The sequence below is a fragment of the Euprymna scolopes genome, chromosome 35, assembly GCF_053919585.1.
Source record: "Euprymna scolopes isolate OS-2025 chromosome 35, ASM5391958v1, whole genome shotgun sequence".
Taxonomy (NCBI): domain Eukaryota; kingdom Metazoa; phylum Mollusca; class Cephalopoda; order Sepiida; family Sepiolidae; genus Euprymna; species Euprymna scolopes.
Window position 1 is genome coordinate 71,141,057 of NC_136516.1, and position 26,030 is coordinate 71,167,086.

The following is a 26,030-nucleotide window of genomic DNA, read 5'->3' on the forward strand; positions in this document are numbered from 1 at the left end:
TAGCGGGACCCGTTAACCAGCGTTACCCGGTGGAAGCATGACAGATCCAGAATCATTAAAGAACCATCCCTCTTCGAAAATAAATTAAAATGCGGTTGTTGTTGTTGGTGGTTACTGCAGTCCCTGGAAAATAGCGGACACTTGTGGCCGTGGCCCAAATGTAATAATCTGGCTTCCATTATTTTTTCCAGTGGCAGCTAGTCGAAACCACTGTCTGTGATTGTCAGCACTGTTGGTTACATACGATTAGTGTTGATTTGAGGCGGCAACCTGCAGATACTGGTTGATTATAAACAAAGCATTTATTAACTCGTTAGATTGCCTTCTACCGAAGACAGTATCTTTCAAGTTGGACAGCGTTTTTCTTCTCGGTATACTGCATGCATTTTTCGTGGAAATTGTTCTAGCAAATTTTCTAAATAATAAAATACTCCACAGGAAGTAACAGTGGTAAGAAAACAAATATATAACAAATAATTTAATCGTCAACAGGAATAAAAAAAAAATGCAAAAAAAAAAAAAATCAAATATAGCATCATTGAAGTATTGATAATCGCTCCATAATCGAAAATTAAATATTGATACCTGTAAATGAAAAAAAAATTTTAGGGCCACTTTGGGGTAGAGTAGGTAGTACCGTGTCTGTATTTTGTGCAATGCTGTGTTTACATTTTGAGAGTGTTCCTTCCCAGCAAGGAAAGAGCAATATGTGTTTGATTATATTCTATGTTAGTTCCGTGTGCTCAAGGAAAGAGTTAGCAATGCATGTTAAAATACCAATAATTCTAAGATCTTTTGTTAGAGCATAGAAAATTTTTAGGGTTCCAGTATTTCATTTTTTAATTTTGAGCGATTATGAAGACTTCAAAGGTGCTGTAGATGTATTTTAGTAGAATTGCATCATGTGTTGAAGTTGATGTAATTTTATACGTTTGTGCGATTATCGGGTGTTAAAAGTCGTTATGTATATTTTGTTTTTACTTATACATGTATGTCAACATGCTGAATTGTTCCAAATAAGTTGCCAGTATTTATGAAAACTTAGGATAATTTTAAGGTTACCAGTAGTTAATTTTATGTATTTGAGCGATTATTATGCTTGTATTTGTGTTGTAGCCCTATTGCGTCCCATAGAAAAGTGTTTTTTTTTTTTTCAGCATCTGTTAATAATTTGTTAGGTGAAAGTATGCAATAGTTGCAAAACAATATCCCCTCTTCACGTTTGTAATGAGTTTCTAAATAAGCATATGATTAAATCATTGCATTTCAGTAAATGCATAAGCCCCAAAAAGAATATAATGAATGGCTAAAGAGGAAAAGTATGAATATATAAATTAAAAAAAAGTGAACATTATTCATTAAACTGTGGCATATATGTTTTGTGCAGACATCCTCCTCCGTTTGTAGGTGATCAGAATAAAAAAAGAAAGTAATATATCCTAATGAATTAGTTAATGGGTATTTCTGCAATTTGAATCCCGTTTTTCCGTGACTCCCGCTCAGCAACGCCCAGCGAACGACAAAAACCACCGGATTATACCGAGTGAGCAAAAAGAGGTGCGAATGAGCAGACGGGCAAAAATTGGAAGAAGAAAAAAAAAGTAAAGAGGGTATTTTGTTACCACCTAACCCAGCGTAATATAAACACCCTCAACCTCCCCATGTTAAGAACGACTTTTGGAATAAACACATGCCTTTTAAGAAGCCGTTCTTAACATGGGGAGGTTAAGGGTGTTTATTCCAGAAGCCATTCTTAATATGGGAAGGTTGGTGGTGTTTATACTACGCTGGATTATGGCATATAAAATACTGTTTTAAAGCCTGTTTAAACGTATTAGGCAAAAAAAGAAAAAAGGAGACTATCATTTTCTGTTAGGTTCTAAAAAAAAAAAGGTCAAAGTAATTTCCATGCACAAAACAAACATGTGAGATGATACCATAAAAAATAGTGAAGAAATGATGAATGTGAGAAATGTGAAGGGCCAACGTTACCTTCACATTTTAGCCAAGTTTCAGAAAAATCTAATGGATGGGGCAAAAGTTATGAGGTAAAAAGTGTCATTTTTTGCAGTTTGGGGGCATTTGTGATCCCCTTTGAGCACCTGGGAACGCTGAATCCCAATTAAAATGGACAAACGGTGCAGTTTCACACCTTAAGACATGTATATTTGAATTCAGCATCATGGAAAACAACTATATAGACTTACATATCAAGTTTTTGAGTAATATGAAAAAAGAGCTCCAAAAAGGCATGTCTTTTTAGCCCTAAAATCCCAGAGGGATGTGAACCAAAATTTTTCCAGGATCACCCATACTGAATTTATATTAAGAACAAACAATGGCCTCCACATTTTAGCCAAGTTTCATGAAAATCTAATGGTTGGCTCAAACACTATGGGGCAAAATGTGTAATTTTTGGGGGCATCTTATTACCTCTTTTGAGCCCCTGGGGACGCCGAATCCCAGTGTAAATGAATAACGGTACAGTTTCAGACCTTAACACATGTATATTTGAGTTGACCACCATGAAAACCCACTCTATAGTCAGGCATATCAAGTTTTTGTTGAGAAATATGAAAAAAGAGCCACAAAAAGGGGCGTTTTTAACACTAAAAGTCCTAGTTACATCTGTTTCAATTTCCACTAATTTTAGTGCTTTTTCAAATAGTTCAAGAGTTATAGAAGGATAATATGGGTCAATATCAAACAATGACTTTACTGTTTTTGTATTTAGGAATTTTCTGGAACCAATCTCTCACTTTCCCGAAAGAAATCCAAAGGTTATGTTGAATTTTAGATTTTAAAGTGGGTATAATTCTATCCAATATTTTTTTTTACTAATCTATATATATAAAAGGCAAAATGGACGCAAGCGTTTGTGTATGTCCACGAAAGGCTTTCTAGATAAGGATTGAAAATTCATATTATTTGGATTATTCGAACTACTGTTCTCTTCTTGAGTACTATTTTCACAGCGTTTTGGCTGATCTAACCTCCAACCTTCTTCAGGTGTATTTTGTGGAATTTGAGAATCTTTCTGCTAAATTCAGGAATCTGTATGGAATTTCGAATAGAACCCTTTATTTAATCCACGAGAGGAGAGAGTCGGATGCTCTCGTTCCATCAAACATGACTGGGTAGAAGTCCTAAGTAATTCATTATATTAAGTATCACCTGCACTAACACTTGAACATCCAACCACTAGAAGAGAGTAACTTTTTACCAATAACTTTATCCGTTATGCCATGACTCATGAGGACCTGTGGTTCAATTATTAAACTAGGCTGATGTTCAAGAGCGATGGAGAAACATTATTAGTTATTTTGGAAATCTGTGAATATAAAAGACTGATTTTCATAAATAAATCCTTATTAGACTGGGTTAGTGTTCGAGAGAGATGGAGAAACATTATTGGTTATTTGGGCCATCTGTAGCTATAAAAGACTGATTTTCATAAATAAATCCTTATTAGACTGGGTTAGTGTTCGAGAGAGATGGAGAAACATTATTGGTTATTTGGGCCATCTGTAGCTATAAAAGACTGATTTTCATAAATAAATCCTTATTAGACTGGGTTAGTGTTCGAGAGAGATGGAGAAACATTATTTGGGCCATCTGTAGCTATAAAAGACTGATTTTCATAAATAAATCCTTATTAGACTGGGTTAGTGTTCGAGAGAGATGGAGAAACATTATTTGGGCCATCTGTAGCTATAAAAGACTGATTTTCATAAATAAATCCTTATTAGACTGGGTTAGTGTTCGAGAGAGATGGAGAAACATTATTTGGGCCATCTGTAGCTATAAAAGACTGATTTTCATAAATAAATCCTTATTAGACTGGGTTAGTGTTCGAGAGAGATGGAGAAACATTATTTGGGCCATCTGTAGCTATAAAAGACTGATTTTCATAAATAAATCCTTATTAGACTGGGTTAGTGTTCGAGAGAGATGGAGAAACATTATTTGGGCCATCTGTAGCTATAAAAGACTGATTTTCATAAATAAATCCTTATTAGACTGGGTTAGTGTTCGAGAGAGATGGAGAAACATTATTTGGGCCATCTGTAGCTATAAAAGACTGATTTTCATAAATAAATCCTTATTAGACTGGGTTAGTGTTCGAGAGAGATAGAGAAACATTATTTGGGCCATCTGTAGCTATAAAAGACTGATTTTCATAAATAAATCCTTATTAGACTGGGTTTGTGTTCGAGAGAGATGGAGAAACATTATTGGTTATTTGGGTAATCTGTGAATATAAAAGACTGATTTTCATAAATAAATCCTTATTAGACTGGATTAGTGTTCAGGGGAGATGGAGAAACATTATTGATATTTTGGGTTTTCTGTAGCTATAGCTACAGAAAACCCAAAATATCAATAAAGACTGATTTTCAAAAATGAATTATTTGTAAGTTTTCTTTTCGAGAAGAAGAAAACGTGAATTTTCTCTTAATATTATTAAAACCTTAAATACATGTATTATTTCAAGAGAAATATTATTCCTTTTCGCTAGGAGCAAAGTGTAATACCTGTTCTAGTGCGACCCTTTATTTTTCTGTCCTCAATCAGTGAAGGGAAAGTCCTTCTAGGCTGAGACAATTTTACATTTTGTTCCAATCCAGAGTTTTTCTATTTGGGGAGCTAGATTTTCCTCATATTAAAAACCGAACTTGTGTGTGTGTGTTTTTCTTTGCCCTCGTAAGGCGGTAAATAAAAGGTACAATAAATTATAAAGATGGCCGAAGATGTCAACCATAGAATTTCCACAATGTTCCAATAGTAAGTTACTAATATAGTTTTCTATACACTTGCGTTTCTGCAAAAACAAAGTTGGTCACAAGGTCGGATTTTAATGTGGTGAAAATCCATTACACCAAAAATGGACTCACTAGATTTGGGCAAAAATTAAAAATATATGTTGATAAAGGTGTTAGCAAGCAAATAATGTTGACTTAAAGTTTATATTATATTTCTCTTTGTCTGTCTGCCTGCCTGCCTGCCTCACTGTTTCTCGGAAACTACTGAGTCGATGTAGCTGAAATTTTGTATGAACCTTAGTTATGATAGGTGTTTAATTTAAAAATGAGCTCAAGTTTACCCATATTCAACAATCAATTTGGTATAAGCATTAATTCTAAGTCAATTGGCTATGACTTTTGCCCATTTTTTACAGGCTAAAATGTCTAATACTATACATGTTCTTTGGTAATTACAAACCCACTGTTTAATGCTTGCATGTCTGTTTATTGCAGTTTCATAGCAACTTTTGTGCCAAATATCCACGTCTCATTGAAAGGCCTTTCTTATTCAGCCACAGCTTCTACTATTCCTGTTACACCGGAACAACACGTTTCGATCGGATCTTCCATTTGTTAATCGACAAAATCTGAAACCTATTCGGATCAGGCTTTTATGTACGAACATTTCCAAAGCTTTCCGTTCAAACAATTATGTGATATCGATTTTATATATGTATATATTTTCCTTCTAGTACATTAATTTCTCTATTTCTGTTAGAGTTTTTTTTTATTCTTATCTTTTGTTTTGTTTTACTTCATTGTCCGCTGCTTGTTTTCCCATGTCTGCGACTTTTATATTTTATTTTAAAATTATAATTAAATTATATTTTATTTTAAAATTATAATTAAATTATATTTTATTATCACTTCTGGGGTTTTAAACGATTTTTATTGAAAAATATTTTGACTTCACACGTTTCTGTGAAAACCGAATTGAAGAAAGCGAATCTCCAAAAAAAAAGCAGAGAAAGAAAAGGGGTAGCAATTACAGCCATTTGCCTTTTAGCATTCGTCTGAATTATACGTCAATGCAAAAATCCGACGACATGAAAAAAATAAAAAGTAAAGAAGAAAGAGTAAACCGAAGAAAGAAAGAAAGAAAGAAAGAAAGAAAGAAAAAGGAGTAACTTTCATATTCTCGTTCGTCTCGCACATTAATTTCTAATCTAATATAAACTGTCCAAGGCATTTTGGAACTATTCTATTTTAATCTTACTTGCAATGCTTCTCCTTCATAAACCGGAAAATATTAAAGCAACTGCTCAATTATTAAAGATTTTATCGGTGTTTTCATGAATGACATATTTTTTGGTGGTGGGGGGGGTCACCCTGTTCATATGCCGACATACACTCGTTTTACTTCGAATTTGGTCACATTTCCGCTTGATATTTCTTTGAGTACGCGTGTTAAATCCTGTGCTGTTCTTTATATAGCAAAAAGGTACTTTCGTTTTTTGACCTTCCAATCCCCAGGCCAATACTCTTACTAAAAGAGCAATCGGCGATATTTGAGCGTAATGAACTATTGCCAATATAAGACGAAAATGTTTAAGGATTTAACTGTCACCATTGTTTGTTTGTTTTTTGTTTTTGTTGTTTTTTTTTTATTGCCAATGATTTTTGCATTTTTGTTTTTTCTTCTTTTTTGTGTGTGTGTTTCCCTTTTCGTATCTTCCATCGTTTTGGCTAATTTATTCTCCAGACATCTTATGTGTATATTGACATTTTCCACCCTAAAACAGAAGAAGGTTATGATTTGCTCTCTTGGAAAGAGAAAGATATCTCTACATATATATAAAATTATGTATGTGAACATGTTTATATTTATATTATTATATACAAGGTGTTCAAAAAAGATGTAGCCGTTTTATTATCACTTACATTTCTCTGAAAATTTTACTCATGATATTCCAGATACTGGAAAACGCAAACGTTTTTCAGGCTAGCGCCTTCTTGGCTTCTAAAATAGACTGTTAGAGTCTTTCAACCAATAAACACATGAAAGTTTGTATATGAAGTGAAAACAACAATATTATAAGCAAAATATGTATTCAAAAACAATGATATAGGACACAAGCTCGACTACTAAAAAAGAATACCGACAATTTCTTTTATCAGAATCAGGTCAGTTCCGGTTGATGTGATTAAAAGGTAAGAATTACAAGATTAAGAACAGGCGCGGGAATTCAATATCTAAAGAAGCCGCAGTAGGAGTGTTGATTCCTTTGAAGTTCACCAACACCATGCGGGCATAAATTTAGTGTAATTATTATATATAGATGTAAACGTACATATATATATATATATATATATATATATATATATATATATATATATATATATATATATATATATATATATATATATATTAGGGGGGGGAGGTCTTGGCCCGGCTTTCCCCGGCTTTGCTCGGGCGTAAAATACGCTTAAATATGATATTTTAATTTAATTTGTCCATATTTCATATACATTATCATAGAGTGGTGATTTCAAAAGTTTAAAAAAAAAAAATGTAAATAGGTGCCATCAGCTAGAATCGAAACCAAAGCTGTAACATTCAAAGCTAGTGGCGTTACCACTGTTACAACATGACACGTATAAAGCGATTAAAAATTAAAAATAAACTAAGATGAATGTACAAAATCTAAAACGATTTTTTCAAGTCTGACTTATTTTTGACCCCTGAAAAACAATTTACACCGGCTAAAGACCCATAAAAGAATGGCCCGTAAAAAATCCAATCATTTGGGGCCCCCAGCGTCACTCTGCGACTTTTAGTTTCGGAAGAGATAGAGTTTGAAAATATGGAGATAGACAAACAGACAGACCGATAGACAGACCAACACCAACATATTATCGTTTATATATATATATATATATATATATATATATATATATATATATATATATATATATATATATATATATGCACGTTTATATTTATATAAAATAATTATACACACACACACACACTCAATTTCACCGTTATATTCTTACAAAACGCACACACATAATATATATATAAGCTACATATACACACTTTCATATATGTGTATAAAAAAATTGCCTATTTTCTCTCTATATACATGTGTGTATATTCGTCGTTACCGCCCCCAACCGCACCCTTTTTTGCGTTACTGCTCCCCTCCTCTGATATAAAAGCACACTTTAGGAAACATTGCTCTACTGTTTCACTCGAATATCTCCATCGCTATTTCCCCTCGAAAACAGACTCATTTCTGGTCGTACAGACCACTCTTGGCTTGCACATTCCCCAGATTTTTTTAATTATTTTCTGTAGGAGATATTTAAAAAACAGAGTCTACGCTAACAATCTCTAAACTATTGCTCATGAATAACATTCAGAGATGACGTTCATATTATTGAGATACTTTGAACCATCGATCTCACCTTGAATGTTATTTTCATAATATTTTGGTCGATGTAACTTCCAACCTTCTTCAGATTGATATTATCAAGCTCAGGAACCTTTCTGTCAAACTTGCAAAACTTTTCTGATGAACTTGAGAATCTTTCTGTCAAACTTGGGAATCTACGCTAAATTTAAAATGGAACCGTTTATTTAATCCATGTCGATAGCACGCTCATGTTCCATCTGCTATGACTGGGCAGAAGTCCTAAGTAATTCTCAATTGTATTTTGAGTGTCCCCACGAACTGAGAATTGAACCTTAAACCTCCAGAAGAGAAGTTTGACAGAAAGATTCTTGTATTCGACAGAAAGGTTCTCACGTTACTTCAATCAAAATATTGTGAAAATAACACTCAAGATGAGAACCGTAGGAATCAAAATAATAGGAATAATCAATCCTCATCTAAAAAAATTCAGAAATGTAATCTCTATGTATGAATAAAATTATATAGTTGGACATGTTTATATACAGGGTGTTCTAAAAAAATGCAGCCATTTTATTATTGCCAACATTTCTCTGAAAATTAACCCAATACTGCAACAAAAATGCTTAACTCGAATACCTCCATCACTACTTCTCTGAAGACAGGCCAATTTCTTGTCGTACAGACCACCTTTGGTCTCTACATTCTCCAATTCTAGCCCCAGTGAATTATTGGGGGGGGGGGTGCAAAAGACAGGGTCTATGCTATCAATTCGCAAATGATTAGTGTTTTTTTCACTAGCACCAATTCCCCCAAAAGGACGAGTATTTTATTAAAACACCACCTCGCTATACTTCTCCACTAATTGGAGCATATGATCATTCACACAGTCATTTTCTGACCTGCTATTTTCACTGTATGCCACAGGAATTATTACATGTTACTCATGGGAATAACAGGACTGATTATCAAGGTTTGCTTCTCTAGTTCTGTTGTGTTGTGTTTATGCATTCTAATAGGGTGTGACTCTTGAAGGGTGTGACTCTTCACCATGTACGGATGGTCATTTAATATGGAGAGTCTGTTGAAAACTGTAATTACTATTTTATGCATTGTATAGTGTTGAGTGCATGGAGAAGACCATTTTTTGGAACGGGACTGCTCCTCTGCATGAATGCAGGAATAATATTCGAACAGAGATGGCATGCTGGACAGAAGCATTTCAAACTTCAATGTGCAAGTAACAACAGGAATTTAGTGCTACTGAGCTTGGATCAAGCCCATTCTAAACTACTAAGCTGTGCTTACAAAATAGTCGTATACAAGGAAAAAAATTTAGGCCATACAAAACTGCATGTCTGTAAACAAGTTTGTAAACATGCACTAATGATGTTTAGTAGGCTACACAGTTGCAATGCATATGAATTATTGGCTTGCTGCAAGTGAATAATATTTTACAAAGAGAAGAGAGATCACACAGAAAAAGTGGAAATATGTCTGATCTGGAGTTTGAACCACCTGGAATTCCATTTTGCTATTTGAGAAAATACGAGGGGGTGTTCAATAAGTTATGCCTCTAATCTACTTCCAGTTATCCACTTTTATAGAAGGACAGTTTGAAGATATCCCGTAAATAGTTTGGCATATATTTCGACTTGTGGGAAAGATGATTAAGTTCAGATTTTTAGAGGCCAAAAGGTTAAGAAAATTATTCAGTGCAACCAAAAGAAATATCATCTGCATTGAAAGAATGCAGACATAGTAAAAGTAAATTTGTATAAATTTTTTCGGACCAGCTTGTTTCTGCTGTTAGAATAAAGAGGTATTATGTGAAGGTTGCCAACATCCAAAAGTGAAACTGGACACCTACAGTGTCTGATCTAGCTGAAATTTTGTGTGTGCAATGATTTATATCTCTATAAGTTATGTGGCAAATTACAGCTTTGAGCGAATTGCAGTTTCTGATTTACAAGTATTTGAATGGAGTCCGGTGTGAAATTGAGCCTGCTGAGTGTTATGCAGTGATCCGGTTTTGTATTTGAAAGGATGCACACCACAGAAGACTTTTTTATTAAATGAAACAAACATACAGTAATGATGCCCCATCATATATCCTTTATAAAATGCTGGCATCGTAAATTGAAACATTACTAGAAATCTGTGGAAACATTCTCCAAACCAGGCATTTGTCAGTCAAGTTGAAGTTGTCATTTTGGAAGATCGACACGTGACTATTCGCCAAATAGCCCAAAAGGTTAAGATTAGTCAGGAGTCTGTAGAAACTATCATTTTTCTGTGCATGGGCACAAAGTGACTGCCGAATGGATTCCCAGGTTACTGACATCTTTCCAGAAGCCAGAATGCATTGAGTGCTCAAAGATTAATTGGGAGATGTGCCAAGAAAATGATTCAGTTTTTTTTTTTAAAGACTGATTACACAGGATGAAACCTAATCAAAGCAGTGGAAGCACTTTGACTCATCACCTCCAAAGAAGGCAAGGGTGCAGCCCTCCACTGGCACGGTCATCCTCACAGTTTACTGGGATTAAAAGAGAGTAGTGATGACAGATTTTCTTGGCAAAGGATACCACAATTAGGGGAGCCTGTTATACTTTAGTTTTGAGGAAGTTAAGATAAGCTATCAAAATCAAGAGGCAGAGCAAGATCACTGAAGGCATCCTCCTCCTGCAAGACAATGCTCTGATCCATAACACACATCATCAGATGAAAAGCATTGATATATGACTATTGAAATCCTTCCTCATCCCCCTACTCTCCTGACTGTAGAGAATAGGAACGACCATTAAGACGGGACACACAAAAGAGTGACACCGTCGTCTGATTAGTAGTATATATAGAGCACGCACGCACGCACCGGGAAAAGAACGACGACTACGACGATAGTCGACTCGGAAACCTTACATGGCGCTACGAACAGGATTTATTTTTCAACATAATTTCTTTTGCACGATTTTTGGAGTATAATGGCGTCAAGACAACACGAGGACGGCCAATACATGCAGTTCATTCAACAAATAATAAATCTGCAAAGAGAAAACAATGAGCTTCGCGGAGGGAGTGCCTCGAGTCGGTCTAACACCAAGAAACCAGACCAGCCACGTATCGAACATGGATTCACCGACGCGGACTGGGCGCTTTTCATCGACTCGTGGGCCCGATACAAACAAATGTGCGGCCTTACCAACCCCGTGGAAATCCGCAATGAACTAAGGACAGCCTGCTCAAATGAGGTAAATAGACTTTTATTTGACTTAGTTGGGCCTGAAACCCTCAATTCTGTCACAGAGGAACAACTCTTAAGGCATATACAGTTCATTGCGGTGAAAGGTCTACACCCGGAGGTGCATAGACATAAATTTCATAGCATCAGACAACAGACGGGGGAGGGACCCGCACAGTTCTTGGCAAAGCTTCGGTCCCAGGCACGGTTTTGTAATTTCACGGCTCTGTGCCCCAACGAGAACTGCCGGCAAGCCGTAAACTATTCGGAGGACATGGTAGCTGGCCAACATGTAGCCGGTCTGGCAAATGCGGAGTACCAGTGTAAATTGCTGGCCGAAGCAAATATTCTAACCACTGTGGAGCAGAAGCTTCACAGGCTGGTTAGTTTAGAAACTACAGAGACGTCTGCTCCTCAGTTGCAACGAGGCTCAGAGGGACACTCGACTTTTGGCCTACTAACAACCGAGAAAAAACCATCTCGGAAGGAGCAGCTGCTCAAAACCCCTCAGAATAGTCCTTGTGAAGGGTGTGGGAGGACCTCACACCCCAGTGGGTTAAAAGGGCGGAAGAACTGCCCGGCGAGGGGGCTAAAATGTTTTAATTGTGGCGTCACAGGCCACTTACAAAGAGTGTGACGGAAACAGGAGAGGTCAACGGCGGAGTCAACAAACGATGCCACACGTCAATCAAATATTTTCGGCAGCAGAATGGAGAGGGCACCGGCATGTTACAATCAAAAAGGTAGAATAGCAGCAGTGCCACACCTTGCATGGAGCAGTGGTGGGTTCAGGAGAAGTCCCCCTGAGCCACCACCCTCATTAATGGTCGATGTGTCCCTGATACCAGAGTCCCAGGCTAAATTCGGGTGCGCTTTGGATAAGGGAGTAAGCCGTCGAAAACACCGCATCCAGGCCATTGCAGATACCGGTGCCCAGACGTGTTCGAGTGGCCCAGAAATATTGAAAATATTAGGGTGCACTAGCAGGATCCTGATACCTACCACCCACAGGATACGGAGAATCACAGACGAACCCCTAGATATCAAGGGGGTGATCCTGACTCAGATTAAGCTCGGTCAGAAGGAAACGCGACAAGTGGTCTACGTTTCAGAAAACACGTCAGGATTCTACTTGTCAGAATCGGCCCTCAAAGACCTAGGAGTAATCAATCGCGACTTCCCGCATCGAGTATCAAAGGCCGATTTATCGGCTTCAGAAAGTGGGACAGCACCGTGTGGATGTCCGAAAAGAGAATCTGTCCCGGACAAGCCAGCGAGGATCCCGTTTACCCCCACTGGAGATAATAGGGAATGGTTAGAGAAGTGGTTACGTGAACACTTTAAGTCCAGCGCATTCAACACCTGCCCCCATCAACCATTACAAGTCATGTTAGGGAGGCCGCTGGATATAACTTTTACGCCGGGGGCGAAACCATCGGCCATACACACACCCATTCCAGTCCCTCATCACTGGAAGAAAAGGGTAAAGGATGATTTGGATCGAGATGTTGCGTTGGGTATTATCGAACCGGTACCAGCAGGCACACCTACGATCTGGTGTTCGAGGATGGTAGTCGCTCCAAAGAAAGACGGGTCACCAAGAAGGATGGTAGACCTACAAAAATTGAATGCAGCAACGATGAGAGAGACTCATCACACACCGTCCCCTTTTAATCAGGTGTCCGTGGTGCCTGCCCAAACCAAAAAGACTGTCTTGGATGCATGGAATGGGTACCATAGTCTGCCACTCTCCCCAAAAGCCTGGGACGCGACCACGTTCATAACGGAATGGGGTCGTTATCGGTATCTCAGGGCTCCCCAGGGTTTTCACGCATCCGAGGACGGGTACACGCGCCGGTTCGATGACATCACAGTTGACATGCCTCGAAAGACCCGGTGTATAGACGACACACTCCTATGGGACAGGTCCTTAGAATTGGCTTTCTGGCATACTGTGGACTATATTACCCATTGTGGTAAAAGTGGGATAGTCTTTAACCCTGACAAATTTCAATTTGCTGACGATGAAGTTGAATTTGCCGGCTTTGTGATAACCTCGGACGGCGTGAAGCCAACTAAAAAAATGACGGAGGCTATTCTCAATTTCCCGACCCCAACGAGCATTACTGGTATCAGGTCCTGGTTTGGTTTAGTTAACCAGGTGTCGTATACATTTGCACAGGCCGATATAATGGCCCCTTTTCGAGAGTTGCTGCGGACAAAGAACCGTAAATTTTACTGGGATGACACATTGAATAGACTTTTCAAAGAGTCGAAGAGGAATATCGTTCAGAAAATCGAAGAAGGGGTGAAAACCTTCGATATGAACAGAGCGACCTGCCTTTCAACCGACTTCAGTAAGGTTGGCATTGGGTATTTTCTGTTCCAGAAGCATTGCCAATGCCCTACGGAATTAGGTCCCAACTGTGGTAAGGACCACTGGAAGATAATTTTGGCCGGGTCTCGCTTCACGAAAGATGCAGAATCTCGTTATTCCCCTATAGAGGGGGAGGCTCTAGCGCTGATTTATGGCTTGGAGTCTTGTAGGATGTTCATCCTGGGATCCCCAGACCTATTGGTCACCGTGGACCACCAGCTCCTAGTGAAAATTTTCTCGGATCAGATCCTTGAGAATATAAAAAATCCCCGCCTGTTCTCATTCAAGGAGCGGTCGTTGATGTACAGGTTCCAGATTAGGCATGTTCCTGGGAAACTCAACGCAGCACCGGACTGCACATCCCGATACCCGGCGCCGTCAAGACACAGCAGACTAAAGGGCACTGACACTTCCCAGCAAATCGAGGGGAGTATACAAGCATCCATCATAGCTGCATACGCACATGACCCCAAGTTCCGAGCGATCACCTGGGATAGGATAGTCGCAGCTGCAGCCACCGATGAGGAGTGCTGAACGTTGGCGTCATACATTCAAGACGGGTTCCCAAGGTCACGCCACGAACTACCACCAGAAATCCGGCAATTCTGGCCGATGGCAGACCAACTATATTGTCTGGAAGGGGTACCCATAAAAGGGGACAAAATTTTGATACCAAAACGGCTTAGAGCCGAGGTGTTAGAAGCATTACACTCCGCCCATCAAGGGGCGAATGGTATGTTGGCTAACGCCAGACAACAGTTATTTTGGCCTGGTTTAGACGCCAGCATCCGACAAACAAGGGCGCAATGTCGGAATTGCAATTCGATCGCCCCATCCCAGCCACCCATAAACCCGGAATTCCCATTTCAAAAGACAGTCACTGACTTGCTAGATATGCACGGGAAAAGTTACATGGTATACGCGGACCGATATACCGGTTGGATTGAGGTCACACCACTACCATCAGGAAGGGCTGCAGCGGTGTGTAACGCCCTGAGGGTTTGGTTTTGCACGTATGGTGCGCCGGAGGAAATATCATCCGATGGAGGGCCACCATTCGATTCACTAGAATACAAATCGTTCCTAGAAGACTGGGGCGTAAAAAGGCGCATATCATCTGCACATTACCCCCAGAGTAATGGCCGAGCTGAACTGGCCGTAAAAACGGCCAAAAGAATGCTGATGGACTGCGTTGATGGCTACGGACACCTACATCATGATCGGGCAGCACGGGCGATGATGACTTATAGGAATACGCCCAGTCAGGATCTTGGATTGTCGCCGGCGGAAATACTATATGGTCGAACAGTAAGGGGCCATCTCCCCGCACTTCGCAAAAAATACTGCATCCACAAGCGTTCGACGGAGACCAGAGATTTGAGAGAGAGGGCGATGGCGAAAAGACACGTACTTAACAAAGAACAGTACGACATACACAGCCGCCCCCTCCAACAGCTCCGAGTCGGGGAGTCTGTGCAGGTGCAGAATCAGGAGGGACCAAATCCACGACGATGGGCGAAAACTGGGAGAGTCGTCGAGACAATGGGTAACAGGCAGTACAGGATACGGTTGGATGGTAGCGGCATGATCACATTACGCAATCGCCGTTTCCTCAGGAAAATCAAACCGGTCATGGATACGCCGGAGTATCCACCCACTCAACAACCCCATCAACCACCTCCCCAAACACCAAGAAGGGAGGACAGCAAACCACCGTGCAACATGCATGAGATGATGGAGGTGGAAGAAGCTGATTGTGACACATCAGAAACAGATATGGAGGTGGACCAAGATCCGATCAACCACAAGCCAATGCAGACGAGTAGTCAACTGTAGTGGTCACATGGTGGGGGGAGGGCATGTAGAGAATAGGAACGACCATTAAGACGGGACACACAAAAGAGTGACATCGTCGTCTGATTAGTAGTATATATAGAGCACGCACGCACGCACCGGGAAAAGAACGACGACTACGACGATAGTCGACTCGGAAACCTTACACTGACCTTGCATCTTCTGACTTTCACTTCTTTCCAATCATGAAACTATTTTTGAAAGGAAAGCATTTTTTAGATGATGCAGCTTTGATTTCTGAAATCACATCATGTCTGGAGGACCAAATGGGGGTGTTCTACACAAATGGTCTTCAAAACTGCATTAAACGATCGGAGAAATTCATAACTCTGGTTGGTTCCTATGTATGGAAATGCTAATAACTGTGCCAAGTTTTGTTGGTTTACCGCTATAAGAAGTGGGTCAGTGGTATTACTTATTGAACACCCTATGTACTATCAAACGCATTTGATTTTGAGTTTAGCATACTAAGGTCGTCAGTCCATATCTTTATCCAGTTTACTATCCCCAGAGATAATGTAAATAAATAAATGGCGTAAATAAAGAAGAAAGAGAAATTAGAAAATGGTGGTTCAGTTTATGGTTTGGTTCGTTTTTGTTTTATATTTTTTTATGGCATATCAATCCTTTTGAGTTATGTAATACAAAATCCAGCCATTTTTGATAAAAGTTTCTGTTGCAATATTTTCAATATAAGGAAGAGTATGATTACAGAAATTTGAAATGTTCTAATTATAGACACTGGCGATAGCAACTGACCAATCAAATGGAACCACGTTCTGCTAGTAACCAATCAGAAACCAGAATTACTCCGTAAAAATATTGAATCTTTCAGCATTTCCGCACATGATTTTTGTGTGCAACTTGAGAAGGAATTTGCTCTCCATCTACAGACTTTTTCAATCCAACATTTGCACAGATCGACTATCTAACGGAAACCCTATTCTTCATCTCTGCCTTGACTTTTACAATTTAAAGCTTCTCAGATTGGTGAGTGCCATTTTGTTTGGAACAAGATTTTTTCTTTTCTTCTAAAACCAAAAAGTGCTTTCAATTCAAAAGTTTATATCATCATCATCATCATCATCATCATCATCATCATCATCATCATCATCATCGGTTCTTATCACCTCTTGTCCATTTTTTTCCTTTGCAGCTCCAGTGAATGGACCCTGCATATTTGCTCTACATTTACGAACACGACAATTCTCTGCGCATTCATTCTTTTTGTGGACTGTTATCCTTATCTTCATAGTTTCACCAAATTTCGGCTAACTCATCCTCTGGCCTTCTTCAGGTGATTAATTGTGATGGGATAGGGATGCTGAGTCTTGTAACTTATCCTCAGAAATTATTGCCTTCTATATTTATTGTTATCTCACCATTTTTTTGGATAACTGATCTTCTGGCCTACTTTGGGTAGGCTTGAAACTGCTATCTCCAGATAATACTCACCCGGAACCGTACCCAAGCAAACCAGATGATGAGTTGGCCAAAACATAGTGAAACAACAACTATGGAAGGCAGTAATTACTAGGGATAAATTACAAAACTCAGCATTCGTATCTCATTGCAGTTAATCATCTGAAGAAGGCCAGAGGATAAGTTGGCCGAAACGTGGTGAAACAACAACAACTATGAAGATGAGGATAACAGTTCACAAAAAGAATGAATGCACAAATTATGAAGCCACATCTCAAAGGATTAAAAAAAAAAAAATAACAAGAATTCTCATTCATTCTCTCAACGTGAACATATCATCAAAGTCTGCTGTTCGCACGCATCTCCCTATACTTCCCCGATTTAATCTTTCTCTGAAGTCATCAGAACTAAACCTGTCTTTAAGATTTACATTACACACCTATTGTATCCTTCTCTTAGCATTTCTTTCCAAGCAACGCATATCTCCAACCCTCACTGATCAAGTTTCACTTCCATACATGATCAAACTGCATACATATGCTGATATACTGGATTGGATCGCCAATGCATTTGGGGTAGAAAAGGCCATTGACCCGTTGCAGCTGACAGATGCAGACACTAAAGAATCGATAATGGAAAATTCGTAATTACATCTTAATCTTGTTCGGAACAAACGATTTGACTTAATGCATACGATTAAGCATGTTAATCTGGTGTTTTTCTTTATAAAGCACTAATTCATCTCTTGTACAAAATAGAAATATATGAATATGAATAAAGAGAGGAATATATGAATATACGATACTTATATATACGACATGTCTTCAATAAGGTTCCAGACTTTTTTGTACAGCCATTTAAAATTGTTGTAGACTCTTAAAAAAATAAAAAATAAATGTATATATATATATATATATATATATATATATATATATATATATATATATATATATATATATATAAATCTAGTATCATCATCATCATCATCATCATCATCATCATTATGGTCAGTGTTATCATCATCATCATCATCATCATCATCATCATCATCATCATCATCATCACCATCATCATTGTAATCATCATCATCATCATCATTGTAATCATCATCATCATCGTCATCGTCATCATCATCATCATTGTCATCATCACCATCATTGTCATCATCTTCATCATCATTGTCGTCGTCGTCATCATCATCATCATCATCAGCAGGTGGGTGGCCCAGTGATTAACGACATGTGTTGAACACCAAACAAACCCAGTTTGCTCCACGGAAACACTGTCACTTAAGGACATTGGCAACCTTCATGTGATCCCTCCCATAAGTACCCGATATCCTCCTGGAAAGAATTCTTAATAGAAAGATATCGGGGAAACAAATGCCAACAAAGTCATCAACAACAATTACAACAACAGCAATCATCACCAGTATCATCATCATCATCATCATCTGTTTAACGTCCGTTTTACATTCTGACATGTGTTAGAGCACGGCTTATAGAAACTGACTTATAAACTAATCTATCTATTACAAGATCATTTTTTGAACTATATAACCTGAAATGTGACAGATTTTCTTTCAAGATAGATTTTTAAAGGCCGGACGCCCTTCCTTGACATAAATCACGTAATGTGATGTGAACTGGTGTTTTCATTGAGACACCATCCCTAGGTCATTGCCTATCAATGCTAAAGAGTGCTTCACCTGCAAGTAAGAAATATTTAACTAAAAATAGTTTGTCGATTCAAAATCTGATTTCTCCACTTGGAAAAGGTATTGCCTCTTTAAATAGAGGTTCATGTTGAGAAGTCAAATGACTTAAAGTTCCTGAAAAACTAATGTCTCTCTTCAGATACGAGGTTCCATGCGGTGATTGTAACTCACTTGAGATTTTCAAAAATTAATGTTTATATTATCTGGTGGACTTCATGGTCAGTTTTTATATTCATAAATTAACAGCTGATAACCGAGCAGTCACTCTGGTGGTCCAAATGATATATATATATATATATATATATATATATATATATATATATATATATATATACGACATAATTACATTGACACATCAAAGTAAAGCAATGTTGGCCTGATTAATTGATTAATATCAGCTGGGTGACCATTTGGGAATACCAGGCGCTGTATGTAGAAGAACGTTGACACTTCCACACTTCCGGCAACTCTTGCATCCCACCCGACCTCCAGCTGCACAACCCTGTCCTGCCACTGGATCAGGTTAGATCAGTGGGTATTTGAGCACTTAGCTGAAAGATGCTGTTCAGGTGAATATGTTTTGATTCATTCGAGCTAATAGTTTTATTGCAAGTCTGTTGTTAACGCCGTTAAAATAAACCTTTGTTACTTGTTTAAAACTGGAGTTGTAATTTTATTTGGAGGGAGAATTCTTCTGTTTTAGCACTGAGATCACATCATTGATACGATGACCGGCGTCGTCTTATCAACAAAGGTATAATCATGCATTGAACGTTGTTACGTGGTTAAAAGTGTAACAAAAGAAGAAATTAAATGAGAGCAGCGTGGTGATTTATTTAAATACAGTAAACTCCTATAATTTGAACATCCGCTTCGTTCAAATTAGAGGATGCTGTTCAAGTTTCGTGATAAAAAAAAATGTGCTGTAAAAATGTTCTCAGTTAATTTTCTAAGAATTAAGAAATAGTAAATCAAATTCATTGCTATATGATACTTCAAGTATATATTAAGTTGAGTTTACGATATATTGCAAGTAAGAATTGTTAAATATTATTGCCAGGAACAAAAAAATTGAAAATAAATTAAATCTACTCTTACTTGTTAGGTATTTATTACCTAAGTTATCATCTACAGAAATCATACATTTATGTAAAATACAGTTTTTTTAGTTATTCATTGAATGAGTCTCATTGCAGTTTCTATTTTCATCGATTGAGCTCTCGGGCGCTGCCATTGTATTCCATAAGCGATCACGAAAATCTACAATTTCTTGGTTCTGTAGCTTCTTTATGATTATATCTCTTCAGAGTGACATTGCTTGCAAAACATAGTTATCACTAAAGTAAGGACTTTTGTCTATAAATTTTATAATCGTCTCCATAGACTTTTCTGCATCATCCCATGATATTGCTTCATCGGAGTGTTCTTGGTTATTTACATTTATATTTTTACTTAAGATGGCAACGATGTCAGAAAACCAAAGAGATGAATGAGAGTGTAACAGACACAATTGTAAGGAACACAAGCAGGAGCGAATTTTTGCAGCTGGAGATTTGGAATACCCTTCCTTCCTGGCTTGTCCTCAGTCAGAAGCCAGCTCTCAGTCATGCAACCGAGTTTATAAAAGTTAAACTGGCAACACACTCTCTGTCTTTTTTCCAAGATCTTGGACTGACAACAACTCCAAGTAGAACGGACCTGTCACCCTCATCTTTTATCTTGGGACTCAACAGAACTCACCAACTACCAGCAAAGACGGACACACTTTCTCTTTCTTCCTTCGTCTTCCAGCATCGACGATTTCACCAGAAATAATTGCCAATTAACATCACGAGGGAACCGACAGAAATTCATGAAGGAACCGACAGAAATTCATAAAGGAACCGAGAGAAATCCATGAAGGAACCGACAGAAATTCATGAAGGAACCGACAGAAATTCATGAAGGAACCGACAGAAATTCATGAAGGAACCCTGTGCTTGACTCCACACAGCCAAACATTCTGTTCCTTCGGACATTCTAACTTGTTACTTGTCTAAATAAATCCTTCCGTTGTTTCATTCATAAAAGAGGTTTTGTTTTTAATTCAGTCCTTTGTGTTTAACAATTACTTATTTAATTTGAAGGTGCCTATAAGCATTCCTTAAAAGAGTATTAGGAGAAGGAGATCAAAGTACACTGTGTAGTTTCATTATTCACATAAAAAAATCTCAAAATTTTTAATCTACAGTATCTTTGGTCAGAGAAATATTTCAAAAGAAGTGACGTTTTATAAACATGAAGTTTTAAAGAGGATTCTTTCAGCTGGATTTATGGCACTAGAATCATGTCGGTACATCACGTCAACAAATCAACGACTGCCGAGTTAACGCAAAAAACTTCTTTTATAGTGAGCATCATTCAGTATTAGAATATTCTAGAACCCTCCCGATCTTTTTTTAACATTCTGGAAAGTTTTGGAACCTCTGTGTTTTATTCTATTTCTTTTTCTCTGTTATTGTAGATTTTCATGAAAGAAAATCTTTCTGCAATGACAGACTAGACCTCTCTATATTTAGGGGAGATAAATTAACCCCTTATAACAGGCCACATTTGACTGAAATTGAATATTAAATAAGAAAAGGGTCCCCATCTTCTATAAATTATACCAACATCTCCACTATTAGCGTTTATCCAACGGAACACGAGAATATAACGAGTGGAGTTCCATTTTAGCAGGTCGTTTATAACTAAACAAATGAGAAATTTTTCTTGAAAGTTCTGGAAAGTTTTGGGATCGTTTTGATTTTTCTAAATCTTTCTATTTCTTTTTCTCTGTTATTTCAAATTTTTTGTGAAAGAAAATCTTTCTGAAATGACAGATAAGATTTCTCTCCATATTTAGGGAAGTTAAATTAAGCTCTCATAACAACGTATACAGATGTAGATTTACATCACTTCTTTTTATTTTTCCTTGATCTTCCGTGAACTGCTCCTTGAATTTGACACTAGGTGCATAGAGGAAGAAAGGAAAGTTTTTCTTTCCCTCCCTGTGATAGAAGACGAGTTCTTGCTATGAATTTCTGACAAGGAGATTGGGGTTCAGTCGAGCACTTCCCATGGAAATAACAATAGAGTAGATAAAGACTATCATTTCTCTTTTGTGAAAAAGAGGCTGTGAGGAACAGAAGAGCTTCCATCCCCACTAGATTTCAAAGTCAAATTTGTCAATACGACTAAAATGATACTCTGAGTGGCACCTTCTCATATGTAACAGTAATACTGCATCTTAGGAAGCATCTGACTCTAATATGGATAGGGAAGCTGTTTCGTATATTATGTGTTTAAAAGATGAGAAAAAAACTCTGTTAATGGAAATTTGGTTTGATGCTAGGCACACGAAGAAAGGAAAGTTCTTCGCAGTTGTGGTAATAAGACGAGTTCTTGCCGAAGATATCTTACAAGGAGGAACCAGAGATTGGAGCTCAGTCGAGTATCTTCCACGAAAATAAAAATAGAGTAGGGGAAAACTAGCATTGTCTCTTCTGTGAGAATCGTTTTTGTATTCTATCAAGGCAAGAAAGTGTGATCTGAGCAGCACCTCCCAATATATGGGAGCAGTACTCCATCTTAGGATGTATTTGACTTGACTATAATATAGGTAGAGGATTGCATCAGGAGTCACATACTTTCTGGAGCAGTAGAATGATCCAACTATTTATCTAGCAAGATTAATAACATATTGGATATAATTTGGATTATTCAGGCTACCGTTTCCATCTACAGAGTTATTCTCAAAACGTTTCGGTCAATATGACCTCCGACCTTTTTCAGTCCACAAAAATCTGTGGTACAATGGATAAAATACTAAGTAAAATTCAATCCTAAGCGACACTCTTCTGGAGGTTGAAAGTTCAATCTTCAGTGCAGGCGATATTAAAAATACAATTTACTACCTGGTCATGGTTGATAGAATGAAAGCAAATTACCCCCGTGCATTAAATAAAGGGTTCTAGTCAAAATTCTCTACAGATTTTCGAGTTCAACAGAAAAATTCTCAAGTTTGACAACATACATCTAAAGAAGGTTGGAGGTTAGATTGGTCGAAACGTTGTGAGAATAACACTCAAGATGAGAACAGTAGTTCCAATAATCTGAAAAACTGTTATATCGTAGATTATATGAATAACAAGTCATTACTGGGGTTGTACAGAAAGGGTTTATTTAGGTAAAAAGGTACACACATTTCTAAGCGTCCATTGACAGCTTAGTACTAAATTCTGTCTCCCACGTGAGGAGAGTTTGCTTGTCTTTTTATAGACGTAACAGTCCATTCATTTGAGGGGTGTTGGATTAGTCCATTATATCACCTTCCTCCCAAGCTAAATTCTTCCCTAGAATTTCGCTTCACCATTTTTTTCTTTTTTGATTTTGTCCAAAAAATCCAGTTCTTTTTCTTTTTCTTTCACTTCTCCTTAAAATTTGCGTTTGCGAATTTTTTGATTTTGGAGAGTGAGTTGTATTTTCAGTTACTGGTGCTCCCTTTTTTTGGAGGCTCTATGTGAAAAATGTCATACAGTACTTCCATCGGTACTTCATTGTTTTTAACTATTTCAATATATCGGGGTCTGAGTTGGTTTATATGTTTTTTGTGGGAAAATGTCTGACCTTTTATAATGTAGACCATTCTTCCAATTCTTTTTGAGATTATGCCTTCTTCCCAAAAACTCTTCCCTGCCCGATAATTGTTGAAAAAAAACTTTATCCCGTCCTTATATATCTTGTATCATACATTATCTTTTACACTTTTTTTTTACTTTTTTACTCGGAATTAACCGGTCGAACACAGAGCGCACTTTTCTGACAAACATTATTTCCGCTGGGGATAAATTTGCATTTGTATTCGGATTAGGCGTTATCCTGTACACTGCTAAAAATTTCTGAAGACTTTTTTCTTCAGTGTCGATGTTATCTTTCTTTTTTAACGCTCGTTTAAAAGTATCAACAAATCTTTCAGCTTGTCCGTTAGATCGAGGGCTATAAGTTGGTGTTGTGATATGCTCTATGGCCAGTGACTCACAGTAGATCTTAAATTCTTGACCTTTGAACATGGTGCCATTATCACTAACAATTGTTTTTGGTACGCCAAAACGCCCAAATACCTCGTCCAACGCCTTTATTGTGTTTGCCGCTGTAGGATGTTTGAATTTAAAAATTTCTAGCCATTTCGACATGCTATCTACTATTACCAGGTAATAATATCCTTTTAGAGGTCCTGCGTAATCTATATGGATCCGCGTCCATGGTATATCTGTTTTAGGCCAAGGTTGCGTCTTAGTGGGCGGCGCTTTTGCTGCTAGTTGGCAACCCTTACATAATTTTATCATTTTTTCTATGCCCTGATCCATTCCAGGCCAGTACGTATATGCTCTCATTAGTGCTTTCATTCTGGAGATTCCAGGATGTCCCATGTGGAATTCTTTTAAAATTCTCTTCTGTAATACTTGAGGTATTACCACTCTATCTGCTTACATTAGAGTTTCATCGCACTTTGAAAATGGAAAAACTGTTAATCCTTTCCTCTTCTTTTCTTTTTGTCCCACTTGTTTTTTTATCTTGTTAATGTATTCATCTGTTCTTGCTGCTTTCTTTATTTCCTCAAGTGTTACCGGAAGTTCCCTAACAGTATTTATTAATATATCTGTTAGTTCATTTTCTTCTTTTAGTGCAGCTATAACAGTTTCTTCAAGTAATTCAGTTTTATTTGGGATCAACCTGGACAAACCATCTGCGTGTGCAATTTTGCTGAATGCTAGGTGTTTCATTTTAAAATTGTAGTTTAACAGAATCATGCTCCATCTTTGTAACCTATTAGCCGTATGAGTAGGAACTCCTTTTTTGGAACCAAAAATCGATAACAAAGGTTTGTGGTCTGTTTCCAAGATAAAAAATCTTCCATGGATGAACCTATGAAATTTCCTCATGGCGTATACAATTGCCAAACCTTCTTTTTCTATCTGACTATAATTTTTTTCTGCGGGTAGCAAAACCCTTGAGGCATGAATAATTGGTTTAGTCGATCCATCTTTGAGTCTGTGTAGTAGCACAGCACCTAAACCGTATTCGCTCGCATCTGCTGCTACAATTAATTCTTTTTTCGGATCGTAGTGAGCTAGTGCTAAATCCGATAACAGACATTTTTTAATCTTTAGGAATGCTTCATCACATTCTTTTGTCCAGAGCCATTTTTTATTCTTTTTCAATAATTCGTTTAAAGGTGCTCTTAGTTCATGCATATTTGGGATATAAGAATTATAATAATTTGCTAGTCCCAAAAATAAGCCATAGCAAAATCCAAACCTGCTAGCATTGTATCCATAATTTGCTGGGACAAATTTGGGGCTACTTTTAAACCAAAAGGCAAACGTTTTTGTGAAAATAGTCCCTTATGGGTATTTAATGTCAGGTACTTAGCACAATCTTCCTGGACTTTTACTTGCCAATACGCTTCAGACAAATCAATTTTTGTAAAAATTTTTCCTCCGCTTAACTTCGAAAAAGTTTCCTCTGGGGTAGGAAGCGGGTAGTTATGCTCCTTGAGACAATCATTTAGACCTGTCGAAAAGTCCGCGCATACCCTGATTTTATTATTTTTCTTCTTAACGTAAACCGTGGGTGAAGCCCATTCAGAGTAGTCCACTTTTTCTATTACTCCAATATCTTGAAGTCTCTTTAATTCTTTCTCTATAGTTTCTAATGCTGAATATGGAACCTTTCTTTTGGGTTTGAAAACTGGTTTAACTTCGTCCTTTAGTTCAAATTTCACCTCTGTTTTCGTGCAGCAACCCAAACCTTCAGAGAATACCTCTTTAAAGTCTTTTTTTAATTCGTCAATAAACTCTCCTGGTAGTTTAGAATTTTCTAAACCCGCCAGACTTACTTTATTGCAAAATGAGCTTATGGGTTTTCCCCATAAATTAAAAAGAATCATTAAGTCTATACCGAACAAATTAGAATTTTTCCCCGGTACGACATATAACTTGGTTTTCACAGCATTCTCCTTTAGAGACACATTGGTAAAAAATTCACCCTTAAATTTTAGTTTATTTCCAGACACACTTCTGGCAATTTTTTTTGTATTTTGTAACTTTGGAAACCCAATTTTCTTCCAAGTTACTTCGTCAATTATACTTATGTCGCTTCCCATATCTAGAAGACAGTTCACATTACAGCCATTAATTTTAATTTCAATATATTTTCTTTTATCACACCTAGACTC